The sequence below is a fragment of the Coregonus clupeaformis genome, chromosome 10 (genome assembly GCF_020615455.1).
Source record: "Coregonus clupeaformis isolate EN_2021a chromosome 10, ASM2061545v1, whole genome shotgun sequence".
NCBI lineage: Eukaryota > Metazoa > Chordata > Actinopteri > Salmoniformes > Salmonidae > Coregonus > Coregonus clupeaformis.
The window spans coordinates 1,064,854-1,091,053 of NC_059201.1; the positions used below are offsets into that span (position 1 = coordinate 1,064,854).

At 51.8% G+C, this 26,200-nt stretch overlaps 1 pseudogene; it reads right to left on the bottom strand.

Annotated features, from left to right (window-relative positions):
• Window positions 1-26,200, bottom strand: part of LOC121540878 — a 61,590-nt pseudogene that overhangs the window by 31,654 nt on the left and 3,736 nt on the right.

Sequence of the window (26,200 nt, forward strand, 5' to 3'; positions counted from 1 at the left end):
CTAAAAATCAAAAATAAAGCAGGTTTCACTCCAGCAGGAAGGAAAGGTCTGTGTGAGACGCTGCAGCGGCGGTCTGACAGATGCCCTGTTCACGCCAGGCTGGGTCTGTACGCCTGTGGTAAATAACACACGGAACGACTAACCAAAATACACACGCCCTGTTCACGCCAGGCTGGGTCTGTACGCCTGTGGTAAATAACACACGGAACGACTAACCAAAATACACACGCAGACGCCCTGTTCACGCCAGGCTGGGTCTGTACGCCTGTGGTAAATAACACACGGAACGACTAACCAAAATACACACGCAGCCGTTTCATTCCACTAAATAAATGCTAATGAACCTATAGAGCGGTCCAAATGTGGTTACATCGACTGGTATTCCCATCAATCAATATGCTGAAAAGCATTGTTTTGCTAATGGGATGTTTTTTTTCCTCCCGGACTATTGGCCGCTGCAAATGTTATTTTAATCGGCTTTTCATGATTATTATTATTACTATTATTATTATTACTATTACTACTATTATTATTACTGCTATTATTACTACTATTATTACTACTGCTATTATTACTACTGCTATTATTACTACTGCTATTATTACTACTGCTATTATTACTACTGCTATTATTACTACTATTATTACTACTACTGCTATTATTACTACTGCTATTATTACTACTATTATTACTACTGCTATTATTATTACTATTGTTACTACTATTACTATTACTACTATTATTACTACTATTATTACTACTATTATTACTACTACTACTATTATTATTACTATTATTATTACTACTATTATTACTACTATTATTACTACTATTATTACTACTATTATTACTACTACTACTATTATTATTACTGCTATTATTATTGTTATTATATTTTGCCAAAGCCAGCTATTACCGGCTAACTAAACCCTGGTGTACCTGTGTTGGAAGTCTTGGGCATTGTGCCTCCAGAGCCCCAGGGGTCAGGAGCAGGGTTGGTTCCCCAGGGATCACTGCTCTTCATGGGGGGAACAGAGGAGGACGGGGGACCCCACGGATCTACTGGAGCCACTGGCTTTGGGGCTGCACCTGGACGGAACACACACACACACACACACACACCATACAAAATGAGTTAACCCAGTAAAATAAGTAGACAGATGAAAAGTCATTCCTGCTGGTTGTCGGTCACATTGCTTTGACCTCGTTTTCAGATCAGTACCGCTCTAGACTACTAAGATACATCCTCCTCTCCCTCTGTCCTCCTCCCGCTCCACTCCCCCTCTGTCCTCCTCCCGCTCCACTCTCCCTCTGTCCTCCTCCCGCTCCACTCTCCCTCTGTCCTCCTCCCGCTCCACTCTCCCTCTGTCCTCCTCCCGCTCCACCCTCCCTCTGTCCTCCTCCCGCTCCACCCTCCCTCTGTCCTCCTCCCGCTCCACTCTCCCTCTGTCCTCCTCCCGCTCCACTCTCCCTCTGTCCTCCTCCCGCTCCACTCTCCCTCTGTCCTCCCTCCCGCTCCACTCTCCCTCTGTCCTCCTCCCCGCTCCACTCTCCCTCTGTCCTCCTCCCTGCCCTACTCTCCCTCTGTCCTCCTCCCCGCTCCACTCTCCCTCTGTCCTCCTCCCGCTCCACTCTCCCTCTGTCCTCCTCCCGCTCCACTCTCCCTCTGTCCTCCTCCCGCTCCACTCTCCCTCTGTCCTCCTCCCGCTCCACTCTCCCTCTGTCCTCCTCCCGCTCCACTCTCCCTCTCCACTCTCCCGCTCCACTCTCCCTCTGTCCTCCTCCCCGCTCCACTCTCCCTCTGTCCTCCTCCCGCTCCACTTCTCCCTCTGTCCTCCTCCCGCTCCACTCTCCCTCTGTCCTCCTCCCGCTCCACTCTCCCTCTGTCCTCCTCCCGCTCCACTCTCTCTCTGTCCTCCTCCCGCTCCACTCTCCCTCTGTCCTCCTCCCGCTCCACTCTCCCTCTGTCCTCCTCCCGCTCCACTCTCCCTCTCCACTCTCTCGCTCCCTCTCCCGCTCCACTCTCCCTCTGTCCTCCTCCCGCTCACTCTCCCTCTGTCCTCCTCCCGCTCCACCCTCCCTCTGTCCTCCTCCCGCTCCTCTCTCCTCTGTCCTCCTCCCGCTCCACCCTCCCTCTGTCCTCCTCCCGCTCCACTCTCCCTCTGTCCTCCTCCCGCTCCACCCTCCCTCTGTCCTCCTCCCGCTCCACCCTCCCTCTGTCCTCCTCCCGCTCCACTCTCCCTCTGTCCTCCTCCCGCTCCACTCTCCCTCTGTCCTCCTCCCGCTCCACTCTCCCTCTGTCCTCCTCCCGCTCCACTCTCCCTCTGTCCACCTTACAGACTCACACTGGACAGTTCCTGTCCCCTTTACACTGTCAAACCCACTGGACAGTTCCTGTCCCCCCTTTATGCTGTCAAACCCACTGGACAGTTCCTGTCCCCCCTTTACACTGTCAAACCCACTGGACAGTTCCTGTCCCCTTTACACTGTCAAACCCACTGGACAGTTCCTGTCCCCTTTACGCTGTCAAACCCACTGGACAGTTCCTGTCCCCCCTTTACACTGTCAAACCCACTGGACAGTTCCTGTCCCCCCTTTATGCTGTCAAACCCACTGGACAGTTCCTGTCCCCTTTACACTGTCAAACCCACTGGACAGTTCCTGTCCCCTTTACGCTGTCAAACCCACTGGACAGTTCCTGTCCCCCTTTACACTGTCAAACCCACTGGACAGTTCCTGTCCCCCTTTACACTGTCAAACCCACTGGACAGTTCCTGTCCCCCTTTACACTGTCAAACCCACTGGACAGTTCCTGTCCCCCTTTACGCTGTCAAACCCACTGGACAGTTCCTGTCCCCTTTACACTGTCAAACCCACTGGACAGTTCCTGTCCCCTTTACGCTGTCAAACCCACTGGACAGTTCCTGTCCCCTTTACACTGTCAAACCCACTGGACAGTTCCTGTCCCCTTTATGCTGTCAAACCCACTGGACAGTTCCTGTCCCCCCCTTTACACTGTCAAACCCACTGGACAGTTCCTGTCCCCCCTTTACGCTGTCAAACCCACTGGACAGTTCCTGTCCCCTTTACACTGTCAAACCCACTGGACAGTTCCTGTCCCCCTTTACACTGTCAAACCCACTGGACAGTTCCTGTCCCCTTTACACTGTCAAACCCACTGGACAGTTCCTGTCCCCCCTTTACACTGTCAAACCCACTGGACAGTTCCTGTCCCCTTTACGCTGTCAAACCCACTGGACAGTTCCTGTCCCCCTTTACGCTGTCAAACCCACTGGACAGTTCCTGTCCCCCTTTACGCTGTCAAACCCACTGGACAGTTCCTGTCCCCTTTACACTGTCAAACCCACTGGACAGTTCCTGTCCCCCTTTACACTGTCAAACCCACTGGACAGTTCCTGTCCCCCTTTACACTGTCAAACCCACTGGACAGTTCCTGTCCCCCCTTTACGCTGTCAAACCCACTGGACAGTTCCTGTCCCCCTTTACGCTGTCAAACCCACTGGACAGTTCCTGTCCCCCTTTACACTGTCAAACCCACTGGACAGTTCCTGTCCCCCTTTACACTGTCAAACCCACTGGACAGTTCCTGTCCCCTTTACACTGTCAAACCCACTGGACAGTTCCTGTCCCCTTTACACTGTCAAACCCACTGGACAGTTCCTGTCCCCTTTACGCTGTCAAACCCACTGGACAGTTCCTGTCCCCTTTACACTGTCAAACCCACTGGACAGTTCCTGTCCCCCTTTACACTGTCAAACCCACTGGACAGTTCCTGTCCCCTTTACACTGTCAAACCCACTGGACAGTTCCTGTCCCCTTTACACTGTCAAACCCACTGGACAGTTCCTGTCCCCTTTACACTGTCAAACCCACTGGACAGTTCCTGTCCCCCTTTACACTGTCAAACCCACTGGACAGTTCCTGTCCCCCTTTACACTGTCAAACCCACTGGACAGTTCCTGTCCCCCTTTACACTGTCAAACCCACTGGACAGTTCCTGTCCCCTTTACACTGTCAAACCCACTGGACAGTTCCTGTCCCCCTTTACACTGTCAAACCCACTGGACAGTTCCTGTCCCCCTTTACACTGTCAAACCCACTGGACAGTTCCTGTCCCCCTTTACACTGTCAAACCCACTGGACAGTTCCTGTCCCCCCTTTACACTGTCAAACCCACTGGACAGTTCCTGTCCCCCCTTTACACTGTCAAACCCACTGGACAGTTCCTGTCCCCCCTTTACATAGTCAAACCCACTGGACAGTTCCTGTCCCCCCCTTTACACTGTCAAACCCACTGGACAGTTCCTGTCCCCCTTTACACTGTCAAACCCACTGGACAGTTCCTGTCCCCCTTTACACTGTCAAACCCACTGGACAGTTCCTGTCCCCCTTTACGCTGTCAAACCCACTGGACAGTTCCTGTCCCCTTTACACTGTCAAACCCACTGGACAGTTCCTGTCCCCTTTACACTGTCAAACCCACTGGACAGTTCCTGTCCCCCCTTTACGCTGTCAAACCCACTGGACAGTTCCTGTCCCCCCTTTACGCTGTCAAACCCACTGGACAGTTCCTGTCCCCCTTTACACTGTCAAACCCACTGGACAGTTCCTGTCCCCCTTTACACTGTCAAACCCACTGGACAGTTCCTGTCCCCCTTTACACTGTCAAACCCACTGGACAGTTCCTGTCCCCCCTTTACGCTGTCAAACCCACTGGACAGTTCCTGTCCCCCTTTACACTGTCAAACCCACTGGACAGTTCCTGTCCCCTTTACACTGTCAAACCCACTGGACAGTTCCTGTCCCCCTTTACACTGTCAAACCCACTGGACAGTTCCTGTCCCCTTTACACTGTCAAACCCACTGGACAGTTCCTGTCCCCCTTTACACTGTCAAACCCACTGGACAGTTCCTGTCCCCCTTTACAGCTGTCAAACCCACTGGACAGTTCCTGTCCCCCTTTACACTGTCAAACCCACTGGACAGTTCCTGTCCCCTTTACACTGTCAAACCCACTGGACAGTTCCTGTCTCCTTTACACTGTCAAACCCACTGGACAGTTCCTGTCCCCCCTTTACACTGTCAAACCCACTGGACAGTTCCTGTCCCCTTTATGCTGTCAAACCCACTGGACAGTTCCTGTCCCCCCTTTACACTGTCAAACCCACTGGACAGTTCCTGTCCCCTTTACGCTGTCAAACCCACTGGACAGTTCCTGTCCCCTTTACGCTGTCAAACCCACTGGACAGTTCCTGTCCCCTTTACGCTGTCAAACCCACTGGACAGTTCCTGTCCCCCCTTTACACTGTCAAACCCACTGGACAGTTCCTGTCCCCCTTTACGCTGTCAAACCCACTGGACAGTTCCTGTCCCCTTTACACTGTCAAACCCACTGGACAGTTCCTGTCCCCTTTACGCTGTCAAACCCACTGGACAGTTCCTGTCCCCTTTACACTGTCAAACCCACTGGACAGTTCCTGTCCCCTTTACACTGTCAAACCCACTGGACAGTTCCTGTCCCCTTTATGCTGTCAAACCCACTGGACAGTTCCTGTCCCCTTTACGCTGTCAAACCCACTGGACAGTTCCTGTCCCCTTTACACTGTCAAACCCACTGGACAGTTCCTGTCCCCTTTACACTGTCAAACCCACTGGACAGTTCCTGTCCCCTTTATGCTGTCAAACCCACTGGACAGTTCCTGTCCCCTTTACACTGTCAAACCCACTGGACAGTTCCTGTCCCCTTTATGCTGTCAAACCCACTGGACAGTTCCTGTCCCCCCTTTACACTGTCAAACCCACTGGACAGTTCCTGTCCCCTTTACACTGTCAAACCCACTGGACAGTTCCTGTCCCCTTTACACTGTCAAACCCACTGGACAGTTCCTGTCCCCCTTTATGCTGTCAAACCCACTGGACAGTTCCTGTCCCCTTTACACTGTCAAACCCACTGGACAGTTCCTGTCCCCCTTTACACTGTCAAACCCACTGGACAGTTCCTGTCCCCCTTTACACTGTCAAACCCACTGGACAGTTCCTGTCCCCCTTTACACTGTCAAACCCACTAGACAGTTCCTGTCCCCCTTTACGCTGTCAAACCCACTGGACAGTTCCTGTCCCCCTTTACACTGTCAAACCCACTGGACAGTTCCTGTCCCCTTTACGCTGTCAAACCCACTGGACAGTTCCTGTCCCCCTTTACACTGTCAAACCCACTGGACAGTTCCTGTCCCCTTTACACTGTCAAACCCACTGGACAGTTCCTGTCCCCCTTTACACTGTCAAACCCACTGGACAGTTCCTGTCCCCTTTACACTGTCAAACCCACTGGACAGTTCCTGTCCCCTTTACACTGTCAAACCCACTGGACAGTTCCTGTCCCCTTTACACTGTCAAACCCACTGGACAGTTCCTGTCCCCCTTTACACTGTCAAACCCACTGGACAGTTCCTGTCCCCTTTACACTGTCAAACCCACTGGACAGTTCCTGTCCCCTTTACGCTGTCAAACCCACTGGACAGTTCCTGTCCCCTTTACGCTGTCAAACCCACTGGACAGTTCCTGTCCCCTTTACACTGTCAAACCCACTGGACAGTTCCTGTCCCCTTTACACTGTCAAACCCACTGGACAGTTCCTGTCCCCTTTACACTGTCAAACCCACTGGACAGTTCCTGTCCCCTTTATGCTGTCAAACCCACTGGACAGTTCCTGTCCCCTTTACGCTGTCAAACCCACTGGACAGTTCCTGTCCCCTTTACACTGTCAAACCCACTGGACAGTTCCTGTCCCCTTTATACTGTCAAACCCACTGGACAGTTCCTGTCCCCTTTATGCTGTCAAACCCACTGGACAGTTCCTGTCCCCTTTACACTGTCAAACCCACTGGACAGTTCCTGTCCCCTTTATGCTGTCAAACCCACTGGACAGTTCCTGTCCCCTTTACGCTGTCAAACCCACTGGACAGTTCCTGTCCCCCTTTACGCTGTCAAACCCACTGGACAGTTCCTGTCCCCTTTACACTGTCAAACCCACTGGACAGTTCCTGTCCCCTTTACACTGTCAAACCCACTGGACAGTTCCTGTCCCCTTTACACTGTCAAACCCACTGGACAGTTCCTGTCCCCTTTACGCTGTCAAACCCACTGGACAGTTCCTGTCCCCCTTTACGCTGTCAAACCCACTGGACAGTTCCTGTCCCCTTTACACTGTCAAACCCACTGGACAGTTCCTGTCCCCTTTACACTGTCAAACCCACTGGACAGTTCCTGTCCCCTTTACACTGTCAAACCCACTGGACAGTTCCTGTCCCCCTTTACACTGTCAAACCCACTGGACAGTTCCTGTCCCCCTTTACACTGTCAAACCCACTGGACAGTTCCTGTCCCCCTTTACGCTGTCAAACCCACTGGACAGTTCCTGTCCCCCTTTACGCTGTCAAACCCACTGGACAGTTCCTGTCCCCTTTACACTGTCAAACCCACTGGACAGTTCCTGTCCCCTTTACACTGTCAAACCCACTGGACAGTTCCTGTCCCCCCTTTACACTGTCAAACCCACTGGACAGTTCCTGTCCCCCTTTACGCTGTCAAACCCACTGGACAGTTCCTGTCCCCTTTACACTGTCAAACCCACTGGACAGTTCCTGTCCCCTTTATACTGTCAAACCCACTGGACAGTTCCTGTCCCCTTTACACTGTCAAACCCACTGGACAGTTCCTGTCCCCCTTTACACTGTCAAACCCACTGGACAGTTCCTGTCCCCCTTTACGCTGTCAAACCCACTGGACAGTTCCTGTCCCCCTTTACGCTGTCAAACCCACTGGACAGTTCCTGTCCCCCTTTACACTGTCAAACCCACTGGACAGTTCCTGTCCCCTTTACACTGTCAAACCCACTGGACAGTTCCTGTCTCCTTTACACTGTCAAACCCACTGGACAGTTCCTGTCCCCCTTTACGCTGTCAAACCCACTGGACAGTTCCTGTCCCCCTTTATACTGTCAAACCCACTGGACAGTTCCTGTCCCCCTTTACGCTGTCAAACCCACTGGACAGTTCCTGTCCCCTTTACGCTGTCAAACCCACTGGACAGTTCCTGTCCCCCTTTACACTGTCAAACCCACTGGACAGTTCCTGTCCCCTTTACGCTGTCAAACCCACTGGACAGTTCCTGTCCCCCCTTTACACTGTCAAACCCACTGGACAGTTCCTGTCCCCCCTTTACACTGTCAAACCCACTGGACAGTTCCTGTCCCCTTTACGCTGTCAAACCCACTGGACAGTTCCTGTCCCCCTTTACGCTGTCAAACCCACTGGACAGTTCCTGTCCCCTTTATGCTGTCAAACCCACTGGACAGTTCCTGTCCCCTTTACGCTGTCAAACCCACTGGACAGTTCCTGTCCCCTTTACACTGTCAAACCCACTGGACAGTTCCTGTCCCCTTTACGCTGTCAAACCCACTGGACAGTTCCTGTCCCCTTTACGCTGTCAAACCCACTGGACAGTTCCTGTCCCCTTTACGCTGTCAAACCCACTGGACAGTTCCTGTCCCCCTTTACGCTGTCAAACCCACTGGACAGTTCCTGTCCCCCTTTACACTGTCAAACCCACTGGACAGTTCCTGTCCCCTTTACACTGTCAAACCCACTGGACAGTTCCTGTCCCTTTACACTGTCAAACCCACTGGACAGTTCCTGTCCCCTTTATACTGTCAAACCCACTGGACAGTTCCTGTCCCCCTTTACACTGTCAAACCCACTGGACAGTTCCTGTCCCCTTTACACTGTCAAACCCACTGGACAGTTCCTGTCCCCCTTTACACTGTCAAACCCACTGGACAGTTCCTGTCCCCCTTTACACTGTCAAACCCACTGGACAGTTCCTGTCCCCCCTTTACACTGTCAAACCCACTGGACAGTTCCTGTCCCCCTTTACACTGTCAAACCCACTGGACAGTTCCTGTCCCCTTTACACTGTCAAACCCACTGGACAGTTCCTGTCCCCCTTTACACTGTCAAACCCACTGGACAGTTCCTGTCCCCTTTACACTGTCAAACCCACTGGACAGTTCCTGTCCCCTTTACGCTGTCAAACCCACTGGACAGTTCCTGTCCCCTTTACACTGTCAAACCCACTGGACAGTTCCTGTCCCCTTTACACTGTCAAACCCACTGGACAGTTCCTGTCCCCTTTACACTGTCAAACCCACTGGACAGTTCCTGTCCCCTTTACACTGTCAAACCCACTGGACAGTTCCTGTCCCCTTTACACTGTCAAACCCACTGGACAGTTCCTGTCCCCTTTATGCTGTCAAACCCACTGGACAGTTCCTGTCCCCTTTACGCTGTCAAACCCACTGGACAGTTCCTGTCCCCTTTACGCTGTCAAACCCACTGGACAGTTCCTGTCCCCTTTACACTGTCAAACCCACTGGACAGTTCCTGTCCCCTTTACACTGTCAAACCCACTGGACAGTTCCTGTCCCCCTTTATGCTGTCAAACCCACTGGACAGTTCCTGTCCCCTTTACGCTGTCAAACCCACTGGACAGTTCCTGTCCCCTTTACACTGTCAAACCCACTGGACAGTTCCTGTCCCCCTTTACACTGTCAAACCCACTGGACAGTTCCTGTCCCCTTTATGCTGTCAAACCCACTGGACAGTTCCTGTCCCCCTTTACACTGTCAAACCCACTGGACAGTTCCTGTCCCTTTATGCTGTCAAACCCACTGGACAGTTCCTGTCCCCTTTACGCTGTCAAACCCACTGGACAGTTCCTGTCCCCTTTACGCTGTCAAACCCACTGGACAGTTCCTGTCCCCTTTACGCTGTCAAACCCACTGGACAGTTCCTGTCCCCCTTTACACTGTCAAACCCACTGGACAGTTCCTGTCCCCTTTACACTGTCAAACCCACTGGACAGTTCCTGTCCCCTTTACACTGTCAAACCCACTGGACAGTTCCTGTCCCCTTTACACTGTCAAACCCACTGGACAGTTCCTGTCCCCTTTACACTGTCAAACCCACTGGACAGTTCCTGTCCCCTTTACACTGTCAAACCCACTGGACAGTTCCTGTCCCCTTTACACTGTCAAACCCACTGGACAGTTCCTGTCCCCTTTACACTGTCAAACCCACTGGACAGTTCCTGTCCCCTTTACACTGTCAAACCCACTGGACAGTTCCTGTCCCCTTTACACTGTCAAACCCACTGGACAGTTCCTGTCCCCCCTTTACACTGTCAAACCCACTGGACAGTTCCTGTCCCCTTTACGCTGTCAAACCCACTGGACAGTTCCTGTCCCCTTTACGCTGTCAAACCCACTGGACAGTTCCTGTCCCCTTTACACTGTCAAACCCACTAGACAGTTCCTGTCCCCCCTTTACACTGTCAAACCCACTGGACAGTTCCTGTCCCCCCTTTATGCTGTCAAACCCACTGGCCGTGTCCCAAATCTGTCTTGTCTACTACTTACTAAAACGACATACTGTGTACTAATCATACTACATACTGTGTACTAATCATACTACATACTGTGTACTAATCATACTACATACTGTGTACTAATCATACTACATAATATTTAGAACACACCGTTCAGTAAAAACTAATATCCACATACTACTCATCCATACTGAGAATGCCTCATCGAAATGCAATTGCGTTGATTCCCGCCATTCGTTCATTTTTGGTACGGCGCCTCCCCTGATCTGATTATCAGCCGTTGTCAAACATGTTGATCTCAGAAGACGATTCTCTTCCTAATTAGTGTGCAGTGAATTCTACCAGATGAAAAGCCCAAATGGAGTATGACATCCTGGCATTTAAAGCACTCCATTTTGTATTTATATTTTCACATCACCAAAATGCCTACTATTTAGAACGCAAGTACGAATATTGGGACACTGCTTCTAGTCTGTGTGTGAGTGAGTGAGTGAGTGAGTGTGTGTGTATGTGTATATGAGTACCGTAGGCCTGCCAGGGGTGTGTGTGTGTATATGTGAGTACCGTAGGCCTGCCAGGGGTGTGTGTGTGTGTGTGTGTGTATGTGAGTACCGTAGGCCTGCCAGGGGTGTGTGTGTGTATGTGAGTACCGTAGGCCTGCCAGGGGTGTGTGTGTGTATGTGAGTACCGTAGGCCTGCCAGGGGTGTGTGTGTGTGTGAGTACCGTAGGCCTGCCAGGGGTGTGTGTGAGTACCGTAGGCCTGCCAGGGGTGTGTGTGTGTGAGTACCGTAGGCCTGCCAGGGGTGTGTGTGTGTGAGTACCGTAGGCCTGCCAGGGGTGTGTGTGTGTGTATGTGTGTGTGTGTGTGTGTGTGTGTGTGTGTGTGTGTGTGTGTGTGAGTACCGTAGGCCTGCCAGGTGTGTGTGTATGTGTGTGTGTGTGTGTGAGTACCGATGGCCTGCCAGGGGTGGGTGTGTGTGTGTGTGTGTGTGTGTATGTATGTATGTATGTATGTATGTATGTATGTATGTGTGTGAGTACCGTAGGCCTGCCAGGTGTGTGTGTGTGTATGTGAGTACCGTAGGCCTGCCAGGGGTGTGTGTGTGTGTGTGTGTATGTGAGTACCGTAGGCCTACCAGGGGTGTGTGTGTGTGTATGTGAGTACCGTAGGCCTGCCAGGGGTGTGTGTGTGTATATGTGAGTACCGTAGGCCTGCCAGGGGTGTGTGTGTGTGTGAGTACCGTAGGCCTGCCAGGGGTGTGTGTGTGTATGTGGTGTGTGTGTGTGTGTGTGTGTGTGTGAGTACCGTAGGCCTGCCAGGGGTGTGTGTGTATGTATGTGTGTGTGTGTGTGTGTGTGTGTGTGTATGTACCGTAGGCCTGCCAGGGGTGTGTGTGTATGTATGTATGTATGTATGTATGTATGTGTGTGTGTGTGTGTGTGTGTGTGTGTGTGTGTGTGTGTGTGTGTGTGTGTGTGTGTGTGTGTGTGTGTGTGTGTGTGTGTGTGTGTGTGTGTGTGTGTGTGTGTGTGTGTGTGTGTGAGTGAGTACCGTAGGCCTGCCAGGGGTGTGTGTGTGTGTGTGTGTGTGTGTACCGTAGGCCTGCCAGGGGGTGGTGTGTGTGTGTGTGTGTGTGTGTGTGTGTGTGTGTGTGTGTGTGTGTATGTATGTATGTAGTATGTATTGTGTGAGTACCGTAGGCCTGCCAGGGGTGTGTGTGTGTGTGTGAGTACCGTAGGCCTGCCAGGGGTGTGTGTGTGTGTGTGAGTACCGTAGGCCTGCCAGGGGTGTGTGTGTGTGTGTGTGTGTGTGTGTGTGTGTGTGAGTACCGTAGGCCTGCCAGGGGTGTGTGTGTGTGTGTGTGTGTGTATGTATGTATGTAGTATGTATTGTGTGAGTACCGTAGGCCTGCCAGGGGTGTGTGTGTGTGTGTGAGTACCGTAGGCCTGCCAGGGGTGTGTGTGTGTGTGTGTGAGTACCGTAGGCCTGCCAGGGGGTGTGTGTGTGTGTGTGAGTACCGTAGGCCTGCCAGGGGTGTGTGTGTGTGTGTGAGTACCGTAGGCCTGCCAGGGGTGTGTGTGTGTGTGTGAGTACCGTAGGCCTGCCAGGGGTGTGTGTGTGTGTGTGAGTACCGTAGGCCTGCCAGGGGTGTGTGTGTGTGTGTGAGTACCGTAGGGCCTGCCAGGGGTGTGTGTGTGTGTGTGTGAGTACCGTAGGCCTGCCAGGGGTGTGTGTGTGTGTGTGTGAGTACCGTAGGCCTGCCAGGGTGTGTGTGTGTGTGTGTGAGTACCGTAGGCCTGCCAGGGGTGTGTGTGTGTGTGTGAGTACCGTAGGCCTGCCAGGGGTGTGTGTGTGTGTGTGAGTACCGTAGGCCTGCCAGGGGTGTGTGTGTGTGTGTGAGTACCGTAGGCCTGCCAGGGGTGTGTGTGTGTGTGTGAGTACCGTAGGCCTGCCAGGGGTCAGGTGCAGCAGCTCCTCTTGCCCCCCAGGGGTCGGCTGAACCCCTCTCTGGAACATCCATCAGATCCAGCAGGGAGGACTGGGGCTGCTGTGGGGGGGGGGAGAAGCACCAAAAGTCATCCAATCCAGCGCAAGATGACAGAATAACTGTCCACATTTACTGTCCCTCAGCCAAGACGCTGCCTATTCCAAACAGACGGACTGTTTGTTCCATAATGAAATTAGCGGGGAAGGGGAAGGGGGAGGGGGGGTAACGTTGTTTAAAAAAGGCACTGCACATGCGAGCGGTTTCATGACAGACGGAAATATCTGTTAGAAAGAAAGGGGGAGATCTAAAGATGCAACAACTAGCGTGGGGGTTGCTAATATGACTAGGATTGTGCATTTTGGCTACCGGACAAATGAAAGAAAGTTGAAAACCAATAGAACGTGAGAGAAACAGGATACTGGTTTCAAAACGGCACATGAGGAAGTCTTTATAAAATAATGCGCCTGCAACGTTTCTATGGTTGGATTTGTGTCTATAGGCTACTTTAGAAGCATGGTAAGACACGTCTCATAATATGGAGGTAAAACGTCCAGGTTTCAAACAACTAAGTTTTATGTTTTTTAAAATGCATCCAGTCTCCGGATCACTGCAACGTGATGCGATGTTACTGAAGCCTGCCGAGTTGCCCTATACACTTGAACGGCGAATGGGAAGCGCGCTTCAATTACCAGTAGCTCTTTTTTTAAAGAAAATACGCGATTAACATTTTAGGAAATTGTTGCGCAATGACTGGGCTTTTATAAAAACACATTTTTAACTCCAGCAGCAACGGCTGGTTGATGAGATGTAAATCTCTCGCTACATCGACTGGTATTTCCAAAAAATCTATGAAACTGCTAAAATACATTATTTCGAATGGGGATTTTTATTTTATTTTTTTCCTTCTCCTGGACAATTGGCCGGCACCCGTTTTTATTTAATCGGCTTTGAAACCCTGACACACAGAGACAAAAAAACAACAGCCCTAATGAGAGAAACAGTCAACGCAGAAGAAGTCTTATGAGGGTCGGTCAATCAGCCATCCATCCAGCCATCATCACCTTTGAGAAAAACAGACTACAACAACCTACAGCCGTACCATTGGAAACACTGAGATAGCCAAGCCCCTCTGTCGGTCTGTCTGTGTGTGTGTGTGTACCTCTCTCTTCTTCTTGGCTAGTTTTCCAGAGCCGGTATCACCGAGGGCTTTTCCTTTACGACTCTCCTCTAGCGCCATCTGGAGTCTCAGGTCATCTCCCCGACGCATCCTCTCCTCCTATGCACAGAGAGAAAGGTAGAAAGGTACAGAGAGATTAACCTAGAGAGGAGTCCCCCTGAGCAAGGTGACTGACAGACAGACAGAGGGAGACAGAGAACAGTCTCTAAAAGACGTGTTGAAGTGTTGACCACAGAGAGATTAACCTAGAGAGGAGTCCCCCTGAGCAAGGTGACAGAGAGACAGAGGGAGACAGAGAACAGTCTCTAAAGACGTGTTGATGAAGTGTTGACCACCGAGAGATTAACCTAGAGAGGAGTCCCCCTGAGCAAGCAGACAGACAGAGGGAGACAGGGAACAGTCTCTAAAAGACGTGTTGACCACCGAGAGATTAACCTAGAGAGGAGTCCCCCTGAGCAAGGTGACAGAGAGACAGACAGAGGGAGACAGAGAACAGTCTCTAAAAGACGTAGTTGACCACCGAGAGATTAACCTAGAGAGGAGTCCCCTGAGCAAGGTGACAGACAGACAGAGGGGAGACAGAGAACAGTCTCTAAAAGACGTGTTGACCACCGAGAGATTAACCTAGAGAGGAGTCCCCTGAGCAAGCTGACAGACAAGACAGAGGAGTTTGAAGTGTTGACCACCGAGAGATTAACCTAGAGAGGAGTCCCCCTGAGCAAGCTGACAGACAGACAGAGGAAGTGTTGACCACCGAGAGATTAACCTAGAGAGGAGTCCCCCTGAGCAAGCTGACAGACAGACAGAGGAAGTGTTGACCACCGAGAGATTAACCTAGAGAGGAGTCCCCCTGAGCAAGCTGACAGACAGACAGAGGAAGTGTTGACCACCGAACAGATGACGGGCGTGGCCGTGGCGTGCGTACCTGTTCTGCAGCCTCTCTGCTCATGGCCAGGGCCAGCTGGAGCTGGAGCTCCTCCTCTCCGCTGGTCTGGGGGCGGGCCTGCTCCAACTCTGAGCCTGGAACCGGGGACGTGGCTACACACACACACGCACGCACACACACACACACACACCACACACACACACACACACACACACACACCACACACACACACACACACACACACACACCACACACCACACACACACGTTAGACATGCCTCAGCAGAACTGACTGACACACTGCAGTACTAGACTAGAGAGAGAGATCAGTTAGAAGACATTAATTACTGCTAAAATAGACCAGAGACTGGTGTGTGTTTTTTTTAGGCCCTATGGCAAAGCCAGTAGAGGAGAAGGCGTCACTTTAGTTTTTATTGGATCAGGGCGACGGGGCACACTGAGACGGGAGCCGCTTGTGTGAGACTGTTGGCTGGAAACAGTGAGTGTGTTGTTTCCGTGGGAACTGAGGCGTGGGCGGGAGTAGATGACACAGCACAGTCGGGGACTGATGACATCGTACATCTCTACTCTGTCTGCGTCTGTCTGTCTGTCTGGCTCCTCTCCCTCTTTTTACCCCCTCTCTCAGTCTTTGCCCCCTCTCTCACTCTTTGCCCCCCCTCTCTCACTCTTTGCCCCCTCTCTCAGTCTTTGCCCCCCTCTCAGTCTTTGCCCCTCTCAGTCTTTGCCCCCTCTCTCACTCTTTGTCCCCCTCTCTCACTCTTTGCCCCCCTCTCACTCTTTGCCCCCCTCTCTCACTCTTTGCCCCCTCTCTCACTCTTTGCCCCCTCTCACTCTTTGCCCCCCCTCTCACTCTTTGCCCCCCTCTCACTCTATGCCCCCCTCTCTCACTCTTTGCCCCCCCTCTCTCACTCTTTGCCCCCTCTGTATGTCCTTGAACCAATTATTTTATTTAAAAATCGCACACAGAAGTTGTTAAAGGCTAATTTAGTGGCTAACGGCAGCCTGCAGTACCCCGGTCGGCCTTCAACTTGAGTTACTTAATGAGAGGGGGCAGCACTGAGCTGGCCAGCAACGTCACTTCCTGGAGTAGCTCAAAACTGCTCATGTTATGTCTCCATGAGACGCCATCTTTAACCGACTTCACTTGGCTTCAATACACTGTTGAGTCTTCACATAGGAATGAATGGTGTCACGTGATCAATGAATGGTGTCAGGTGATCGATGGCTTTGTCCATTCGAATATACAGTCATTTGGACAAAGCCATCAGGAAGCCGCTACAAACACAAGGTAGCCTAGGCGTCTGTACAGTCCAAGGTTTAACCCAGCTCTAAACCAGACCTACTCCTAGTCAGTCAGAGAGACAGACTACAGCTCTAAACCAGACCTACTCCTAGTCAGTCAGAGAGACAGACTACAGCTCTAAACCAGACCTACTCCTAGTCAGAGAGACAGACTACAGCTCTAAACCAGACCTACTCCTAGTCAGTCAGAGAGACAGACTACAGCTCTAAACCAGACCTACTCCTAGTCAGTCAGAGAGACAGACTACAGCTCTAAACCAGACCTACTCCTAGTCAGAGAGACAGACTACAGCTCTAAACCAGACCTACTCCTAGTCAGAGAGACAGACTACAGCTCTAAACCAGACCTACTCCTAGTCAGAGAGACAGACTACAGCTCTAAACCAGACCTACTCCTAGTCAGTCAGAGAGACAGACTACAGCTCTAAACCAGACCTACTCCTAGTCAGAGAGACAGACTACAGCTCTAAACCAGACCTACTCCTAGTCAGAGAGACAGACTACAGCTCTAAACCAGACCTACTCCTAGTCAGTCAGAGAGACAGACTACAGCTCTAAAACAGACCTACTCCTAGTCAGTCAGAGAGACAGACTACAGCTCTAAACCAGACCTACTCCCTAGTCAGAGACAGACTACAGCTCTAAACCAGACCTACTCCTAGTCAGAGAGACAGACTACAGCTCTAAACCAGACCTACTCCCAGTCAGTCAGAGAGACAGACTACAGCTCTAAACCAGACCTACTCCTAGTCAGAGAGACAGATTACAGCTCTAAACCAGACCTACTCCTAGTCAGAGAGACAGACTACAGCTCTAAACCAGACCTACTCCTAGTCAGTCAGGAGAGACAGACTACAGCTCTAAACCAGACCTACTCCCTAGTCAGAGAGACAGACTACAGCTCTAAACCAGACCTACTCCCTAGTCAGTCAGAGAGACAGACTACAGTTCTAAACCAGACCTACTCCTAGTCAGAGAGACAGACTACAGCTCTAAACCAGACCTACTCCTAGTCAGAGAGACAGACTACAGCTCTAAACCAGACCTACTCCCTAGTCAGAGAGACAGACTACAGCTCTAAACCAGACCTACTCCCAGTCAGTCAGAGAGACAGACTACAGCTCTAAACCAGACCTACTCCTAGTCAGTCAGGAGAGACAGACTACAGCTCTAAACCAGACCTACTCCCAGTCAGTCAGAGAGACAGACCACAGCTCTAAACCAGACCTACTCCTAGTCAGACAGAGAGACAGACCACAGCTCTAAACCAGACCTACTCCTAGTCAGAGAGACAGACTACAGCTCTAAACCAGACCTACTCCTAGTCAGAGAGACAGACTACAGCTCTAAACCAGACCTACTCCTAGTCAGTCAGAGAGACAGACTACAGCTCTAAACCAGACCTACTCCTAGTCAGAGAGACAGACTACAGCTCTAAACCAGACCTACTCCTAGTCAGTCAGAGAGACGGACTACAGCTCTAAACCAGACCTACTCCTAGTCAGTCAGAGAGACAGACTACAGCTCTAAACCAGACCTACTCCTAGTCAGTCAGAGAGACAGACTACAGCTCTAAACCAGACCTACTCCTAGTCAGAGAGACAGACTACAGCTCTAAACCAGACCTACTCCTAGTCAGAGAGACAGACTACAGCTCTAAACCAGACCTACTCCTAGTCAGTCAGAGAGACAGACTACAGACACAGAGTGAGATCCTACTGATGTGTAAATATAGCTACAGTATTTTTATATATATATATATATCTCACAGTGCCACAGCTCAGGGTTGTGTGTATAACTGATGTGGAAGTACTCAAAAAACAATGAAAAGGAAAAACCAAGGAGGCCGAGATCGCTAAAAAATAAACCTAATATAATCCACACTCGAAAGAATAACAAAATATGCTAGTGAAAAGTGCTAAAAAAAAAAAAGGTTCCTCCCACACACCTTCCATTGTAGCCTAAGTCCTGAGCACAGACCCTGACCCTGGCCCTCTACTATAACTGATGTGACCCCTGACCCTGGCCCTCTACTATAACTGATGTGACCCCTGACCCTGGCCCTCTACTATAACTGATGTGACCCCCGACCCTGGCCCTCTACTATAACTGATGTGACCCCTGACCCTGGCCCTCTACTATAACTGATGTGACCCCTGACCCTGGCCCTCTACTATAACTGAGTGTGACCCCTGACCCTCTACTATAACTGATGTGACCCCCTGACCCTGGCCCTCTACTATAACTGATGTGACCCCCGACCCTGGCCCTCTACTATAACTGATGTGACCCCTGACCCTGGCCCTCTACTATAACTGATGTGACCCCTGACCCTGGCCCTCTACTATAACTGATGTGACCCCTGACCCTGGCCCTCTACTATAACTGATGTGACCCTGACCCTGGCCCTCTACTATAACTGATGTGACCCCTGGCCCCTGGCCCTCTACTATAACTGATGTGACCCTGACCCTGGCCCTCTACTATAACTGATGTGACCCCTGACCCTGGCCCTCTACTATAACTGGATGTGACCCCTGGCCCTGGCCCTCTACTATAACTGATGTGACCCTGACCCTGGCCCTCTACTATAACTGATGTGACCCCGACCCTGGCCCTCTACTATAACTGATGTGACCCCTGGCCCTGGCCCTCTACTATAACTGATGTGACCCCTGACCCTGGCCCTCTACTATAACTGATGTGACCCCTGACCCTGGCCCTCTACTATAACTGATGTGACCCCTGGCCCTCTACTATAACTGATGTGACCCCTGACCCTGGCCCTCTACTATAACTGATGTGACCCCTGGCCCTCTACTATAACTGATGTGACCCCTGACCCTCTACTATAACTGATGTGACACTGGCCCTCTACTATAACTGATGTGACCCCTGACCCTGACCCTCTACTATAACTGATGTGACCCCTGACCCTGACCCTCTACTATAACTGATGTGACCCCTGGCCCTGACCCTCTACTATAACTGATGTGACCCCTGGCCCTGACCCTCTACTATAACTGATGTGACCCCCTGGCCTCTACTATAACTGATGTGACCCCTGACCCTGGCCCTCTACTATAACTGATGTGACCCCTGGCCCTCTACTATAACTGATGTGACCCCTGGCCCTCTACTATAACTGATGTGACCCCTGACCCTGGCCCTCTACTATAACTGATGTGACCCCTGGCCCTCTACTATAACTGATGTGACCCCTGACCCTCGCCCTCTACTATAACTGATGTGACACTGGCCCTCTACTATAACTGATGTGACCCCTGACCCTGGCCCTCTACTATAACTGATGTGACCCCTGACCCTGACCCTCTACTATAACTGATGTGACCCCCTGACCCTGGCCCTCTACTATAACTGATGTGACCCCTGACCCTGGCCCTCTACTATAACTGATGTGACCCCTGACCCTGACCCTCTACTATAACTGATGTGACCCCTGGCCCTCTACTATAACTGATGTGACCCCCTGACCCTGGCCCTCTACTATAACTGATGTGACCCCTGGCCCTCTACTATAACTGATGTGACCCCTGACCCTGGCCCTCTACTATAACTGATGTGACCCCCTGGCCCTCTACTATAACTGATGTGACCCCCTGACCCTGGCCCTCTACTATAACTGATGTGACCCCTGACCCTGACCCTCTACTATAACTGATGTGACCCCTGACCCTGGCCCTCTACTATAACTGATGTGACCCCTGACCCTGGCCCTCTACTATAACTGATGTGGCCCCCTGACCCTGGCCCTCTACTATAACTGATGTGACCCCTGGCCCTCTACTATAACTGATGTGACCCCTGGCCCTCTACTATAACTGATGTGACCCCTGACCCTCTACTATAACTGATGTGACCCCCGACCCTGGCCCTCTACTATAACTGATGTGACCTGACCCTGGCCCTCTACTATAACTGATGTGACCCCCGACCCTGGCCCTCTACTATAACTGATGTGACCCCTGACCCTGGCCCTCTACTATAACTGATGTGACCCCTGACCCTGGCCCTCTACTATAACTGATGTGACCCCTGACCCTCTACTATAACTGATGTGACCCCTGACCCTGGCCCTCTACTATAACTGATGTGACCCCTGACCCTGGCCCTCTACTATAACTGATGTGACCCCTGACCCTGGCCCTCTACTATAACTGATGTGACCCCTGACCCTGGCCCTCTACTATAACTGATGTGACCCCTGGCCCTCTACTATAACTGATGTGACCCCTGACCCTGGCCCTCTACTATAACTGATGTGACCCCTGACCCTGGCCCTCTACTATAACTGATGTGACCCCTGACCCTGGCCCTCTACTATAACTGATGTGACCCCTGACCCTGGCCCTCTACTATAACTGATGTGACCCCTGACCCTCTACTATAACTGATGTGACCCCTGACCCTGGCCCTCTACTATAACTGATGTGACCCCTGACCCTCTACTATAACTGATGTGACCCCTGACCCTGGCCCTCTACTATAACTGATGTGACCCCTGACCCTCTACTATAACTGATGTGACCCCTGACCCTGGCCCTCTACTATAACTGATGTGACCCCTGGCCCTCTACTATAACTGATGTGACCCCTGACCCTCTACTATAACTGATGTGACCCCTGACCCTCTACTATAACTGATGTGACCCCTGACCCTCTACTAACAACAACAAAAGAATACACGTAATTCTACTGAATTCTAACTAACCATCTCTGGTTCCATCTCCACCACACATCTAAAAAGAGTGAGTCACTTCACACCCTGAGTGAACAATACCCGGAATCTTCCACTGTCTGGAATCCCCAAAATGCCCCTTGGCAACACCCCAGCCCCGCTCTCATTGGCCAGTGCCTGTTAAGCGTCGTTTCTATTGGCTGATCTCTGCTTCCTTCAGATAATGACTCAGCTGCTACAGTTTCCACCACATATATCAAGACCACACACACACACGCGCGCTACACTCACCAGGAGATGAGACCTTAGAGCTCCACTGCTATGACCTAAAAGGTTAGAGGTGACTGGGGCCAGAAAGGGGAAGTGTTGTTTATTCTCTCTCCCTGTGAAGGAGGGGGGTGAGCACGGAGCTCCCGGAGAAGAGGAACAGATTCCAGTCATGTGAAGGGAGAGGTGAGCACGGAGCTCCCCGGAGAGAAGGGGAACAGATTCCAGTCATGTGGAAGGAGAGGTGAGCACGGAGCTCCCCGGAGAAGAGGAACAGATTCCAGTCATGTGAAGGGAGAGGTGGAGCACGGAGCTCCCGGAGAGAAGAGGAACAGATTCCAGTCATGTGAAGGAGAGGTGAGCACGGAGCTCCCCGGAGAGAAGGGGAACAGATTCCAGTCATGTGAAGGGAGAGGTGAGCACGGAGCTCCCCGGAGAGAAGAGGAACAGATTCCAGTCATGTGAAGGAGAGGTGAGCACGGGAGCTCCCCGGAGAGAAGAGGAACAGATTCCAGTCATGTGAAGGGAGAGGTGAGCACGGAGCTCCCCGGAGAGAAGAGGAACAGATTCCAGTCATGTGAAGGAGAGGTGAGCACGGAGCTCCCCGGAGAGAAGGGGAACAGATTCCAGTCATGTTAAATCTAGAATCTAGAATCTAGATTCCAGTCAAAGTTAAATCTAGAATCGGTTTCCTATTTCGCAACAAAGCCTCCTTCACTCATGCTGCCAAACATGCCCTTGTAAAACTGACTATCCTACCGATCCTTGACTTCGGCGATGTCATTTACAAAATAGCCTCCAACACTCTACTCAGCAAATTGGATGTTGTCTATCACAGTGCCATCCGTTTTGTCTCCAAAGCCCCATATAATACCCACCACTGTGACCTGTACGCTCTTGTTGGCTGGTCCTCACTACATATTCGTCGCCAAACCCACTGGCTCCAGGCCATCTATAAATCACTGCTAGGCAAATCCCCGCCTTATCTTAGCTCATTGGTCACCATAGCAACACCCACCCGTAGTCTGCGCTCCAGCGGGTATATCTCTTACTGGTCATCCCCAAAGCCAACACCTCCTTTGGCCGCAATTCCTTCAGTTCTCGCTGCCAATGACTGGAACAAACTGCAAAAATCTCTGAAGCTGGAGACGCTTATCTCCCTCACTAACTTTAGGCATCAGTTGTCAGAGCACCTTACCGATCACTGCACCTGTACACAGCCCATCTGAAATTAGCCCGCCCAACTACCTCATCCCTATATTGTTATTTATTTTGCTCATCTGTACCCCAGTATCTCTATTTGCACATCATCTCTTGCACATCATTCCAGTGTTAATACTAAATTGTAATTATTTTGCACTATAGCCTATTTTATTGCCTTACCTCCATAACTTGCTAAATTTGCACACTGTATATTAATTGTATTTCTGTTGTATTTTTGACTTTATGTTTTGTTTTACCCCATATGTAACTCTGTGTTGTTGTTTTTATCGCACTGCTATGCTTTATCTTGGCCAGGTCGCAGTTGTAAATGAGAACTTGTTCTCAACTGGTTTACCTGGTTAAATAAAGGTGAAATAAAAAATAAAAAATAAATGTGAAGGAGAGGTGAGCACGGAGCTCCCCGGAGAGAAGGGGAACAGATTCCAGTCATGTGAAGGAGGGGTGAGCACAGAGCTCCCTAGAGAGAAGGGGAACAGATTCCAGTCATGTGAAGGAGGGGTGAGCACAGAGCTCCCCGGAGAGAAGGGGGAAACAGATTCCAGTCATGTGAAGGAGGGGTGAGCACAGAGCTCCCCCCGGAGAGAAGGGGAACAGATTCCAGTCATGTGAAGGAGAGGTGAGCACGGAGCTCCCCCGAGAGAGAAGGGGAACAGATTCCAGTCATGTGAAGGAGGGGTGAGCACAGAGCTCCCCGGAGAGAAGGGGAACAGATTCGAGTCATGTGAAGGAGAGGTGAGCACGGAGCTCCCGGAGAGAAGAGGAACAGATTCCAGTCATGTGAAGGAGGGGTGAGCACGGAGCTCCCGGAGAAGAGGAACAGATTCCAGTCATGTGAAGGAGGGGTGAGCACAGAGCTCCCCGGAGAAGAGGAACAGATTCCAGTCATGTGAAGGAGAGGTGAGCACGGAGCTCCCCGGAGAAGAGGAACAGATTCCAGTCATGTGAAGGAGAGGTGAGCACGGAGCTCCCCGGAGAAGAGGAACAGATTCCAGTCATGTGAAGGAGAGGTGAGCACGGAGCTCCCCGGAGAAGAGGAACAGATTCCAGTCATGTGAAGGAGAGGTGAGCACGGAGCTCCCGGGAGAGAGAAGAGGAACAGATTCCAGTCATGTGAAGGGAGAGGTGAGCACGGAGCTCCCGGAGAGAAGGGGAACAGATTCCAGTCATGTGAAGGAGAGGTGAGCACGGAGCTCCCCGGAGAAGAGGAACAGATTCCAGTCATGTGAAGGAGGGGTGAGCACGGAGCTCCCGGAGAAGAGGAACAGATTCCAGTCATGTGAAGGAGAGGTGAGCACGGAGCTCCCCGGAGAGAAGAGGAACAGATTCCAGCCATGTGAAGGAGGGGGTGAGCACGGAGCTCCCGGAGAGAAGGGGAACAGATTCCAGTCATGTGAAGGAGGGGGTGAGCACAGAGCTCCCCGGAGAGAAGGGGAACAGATTCCAGTCTGTGAAGGGAGGTGAGCACAGAGCTCCCCGGAGAGAAGGGGAACAGATTCCAGTCAGTGAAGGAGAGGTGAGCACGGAGCTCCCCGGAGAAGAGGAACAGATTCCAGTCATGTGAAGGGAGGGGTGAGCACGGAGCTCCCCGGAGAGAAGGGGAACAGATTCCAGTCATGTGAAGGAGGTGATTCTACTTCCTCCTCTGATGTCTGTGTGTTCCAGGGGGAATGTGGCCCTACTGCAAGCCTGCAGCTCGGAGCCAGGGGGGCTGTATGAGGTGGAGGGGCTACATGGTTTTAGTAGGGTGTCTCCCCCCCCTTCTGCCCAGTTTTAGTAGGGTGTCTCCCTCCCCCCCCTCTGCCCAGAGTTTTAGTAGGGTGTCTCCCCCTCTGCCCAGAGTTTTAGTAGGGTGTCTCCCTCCCCCCTCTGCCCAGGAGTTTTAGTAGGGTGTCTCCCCCCCGCCCAGAGTTTTAGTAGGGTGTCTCCCCCCGCCCAGAGTTTTAGTAGGGTGTCTCCCCCCCCTCTGCCCAGAGTTTTAGTAGGGTGTCTCCCCCCTCTGCCCAGAGTTTTAGTAGGGTGTCTCCCCCCCTTCTGCCCAGTTTTAGTAGGGTGTCTCCCCCCTTCTGCCCAGAGTTTTAGTAGGGTGTCTCCCCCCTCTGCCCAGAGTTTTAGTAGGGTGTCTCTCCCCCTTCTGCCCATTTTAGTAGGTGTCTCCCCCCTCTGCCCAGAGTTTTAGTAGGGTGTCTCCCCCCTTCTGCCCATTTTGTAGGGTGTCTCCCCCCCTCTGCCCAGAGTTTTAGTAGGGTGTCTCCCCCTTCTGCCCATTTTAGTAGGGTGTCTCCCCCTCTGCCCAGAGTTTTAGTAGGGTGTCTCCCCCCTTCTGCCCAGAGTTTTAGTAGGGTGTCTCCCCCCTTCTGCCCAGAGTTTTAGTAGGGTGTCTCCCCCTTCTGCCCAGTTTTAGTAGGGTGTCTCCCCCCTTCTGCCCAGTTTTAGTAGGGTGTCTCTCCCCCCTCTGCCCAGAGTTTTAGTAGGGTGTCTCCCCCCCTCTGCCCAGAGTTTTAGTAGGGTGTCTCTCCCCCTCTGCCCAGAGTTTTAGTAGGGTGTCTCCCCCCTCTGCCCAGAGTTTTAGTAGGTGTCTCCCCCCTTCTGCCCAGTTTTTAGTAGGGTGTCTCCCCCCCTTCTGCCCAGTTTTAGTAGGGTGTCTCCCCCCCCTCTGCCCAGAGTTTTAGTAGGGTGTCTCCCCCTCTGCCCAGAGTTTTAGTAGGGTGTCTCCCCCCTCTGCCCAGAGTTTTAGTAGGTGTCTCCCCCCCTCTGCCCAGAGTTTTAGTAGGGTGTCTCCCCTCTGCCCAGTTTTAGTAGGGTGTCTCCCCCTTCTGCCCAGTTTTAGTAGGGTGTCAGGTAGCCTTCATTCTCTCACAGCATCCAGCTAGCTGACGCCATGCTAGTTTCCTGTCAGGTAGTCTTCATTCTCTCACAGCATCCAGCTAGCTGACACCATGCTAGTTTCCTGTCAGGTAGCCTTCATTCTCTCACAGCATCCAGCTAGCTGACACCACGCTAGTTTCCTGTCAGGTAGCCTTCATTCTCTCACAGCATCCAGCTAGCTGACGCCACGCTAGTTTCCTGTCAGGTAGCCTTCATTCTCTCACAGCATCCAGCTAGCTGACACCATGCTAGTTTCCTGTCAGGTAGCCTTCATTCTCTCATGGCATCCAGCTAGCTGACACCATGCTAGTTTCCTGTCAGGTAGCCTTCATTCTCTCACGGCATCCAGCTAGCTGACGCCACGCTAGTTTCCTGTCAGGTAGCCTTCATTCTCTCACAGCATCCAGCTAGCTGACGCCACGCTAGTTTCCTGTCAGGTAGCCTTCATTCTCTCACAGCATCCAGCTGGAGCTGACGCCACGCTAGTTTCCTGTCAGGTAGCCTTCATTCTTCACAGCATCCAGCTAGCTGACGCCACGCTAGTTTCCTGTCAGGTAGCCTTCATTCCTCTCACAGCATCCACGCTAGCTGACGCCACGCTAGTTTCCTGTCAGGTAGCCTTCATTCTCTCACAGCATCCACTAGCTGACGCCACGCTAGTTTCCTGTCAGGTAGCCTTCATTCTCTCACAGCATCCAGCTAGCTGACGCCACGCTAGTTTCCCGTCAGGTAGCCTTCATTCTCTCACAGCATCCAGCTGGCTGACGCCACGCTAGTTTCCTGTCAGGTAGCCTTCATTCTCTCAC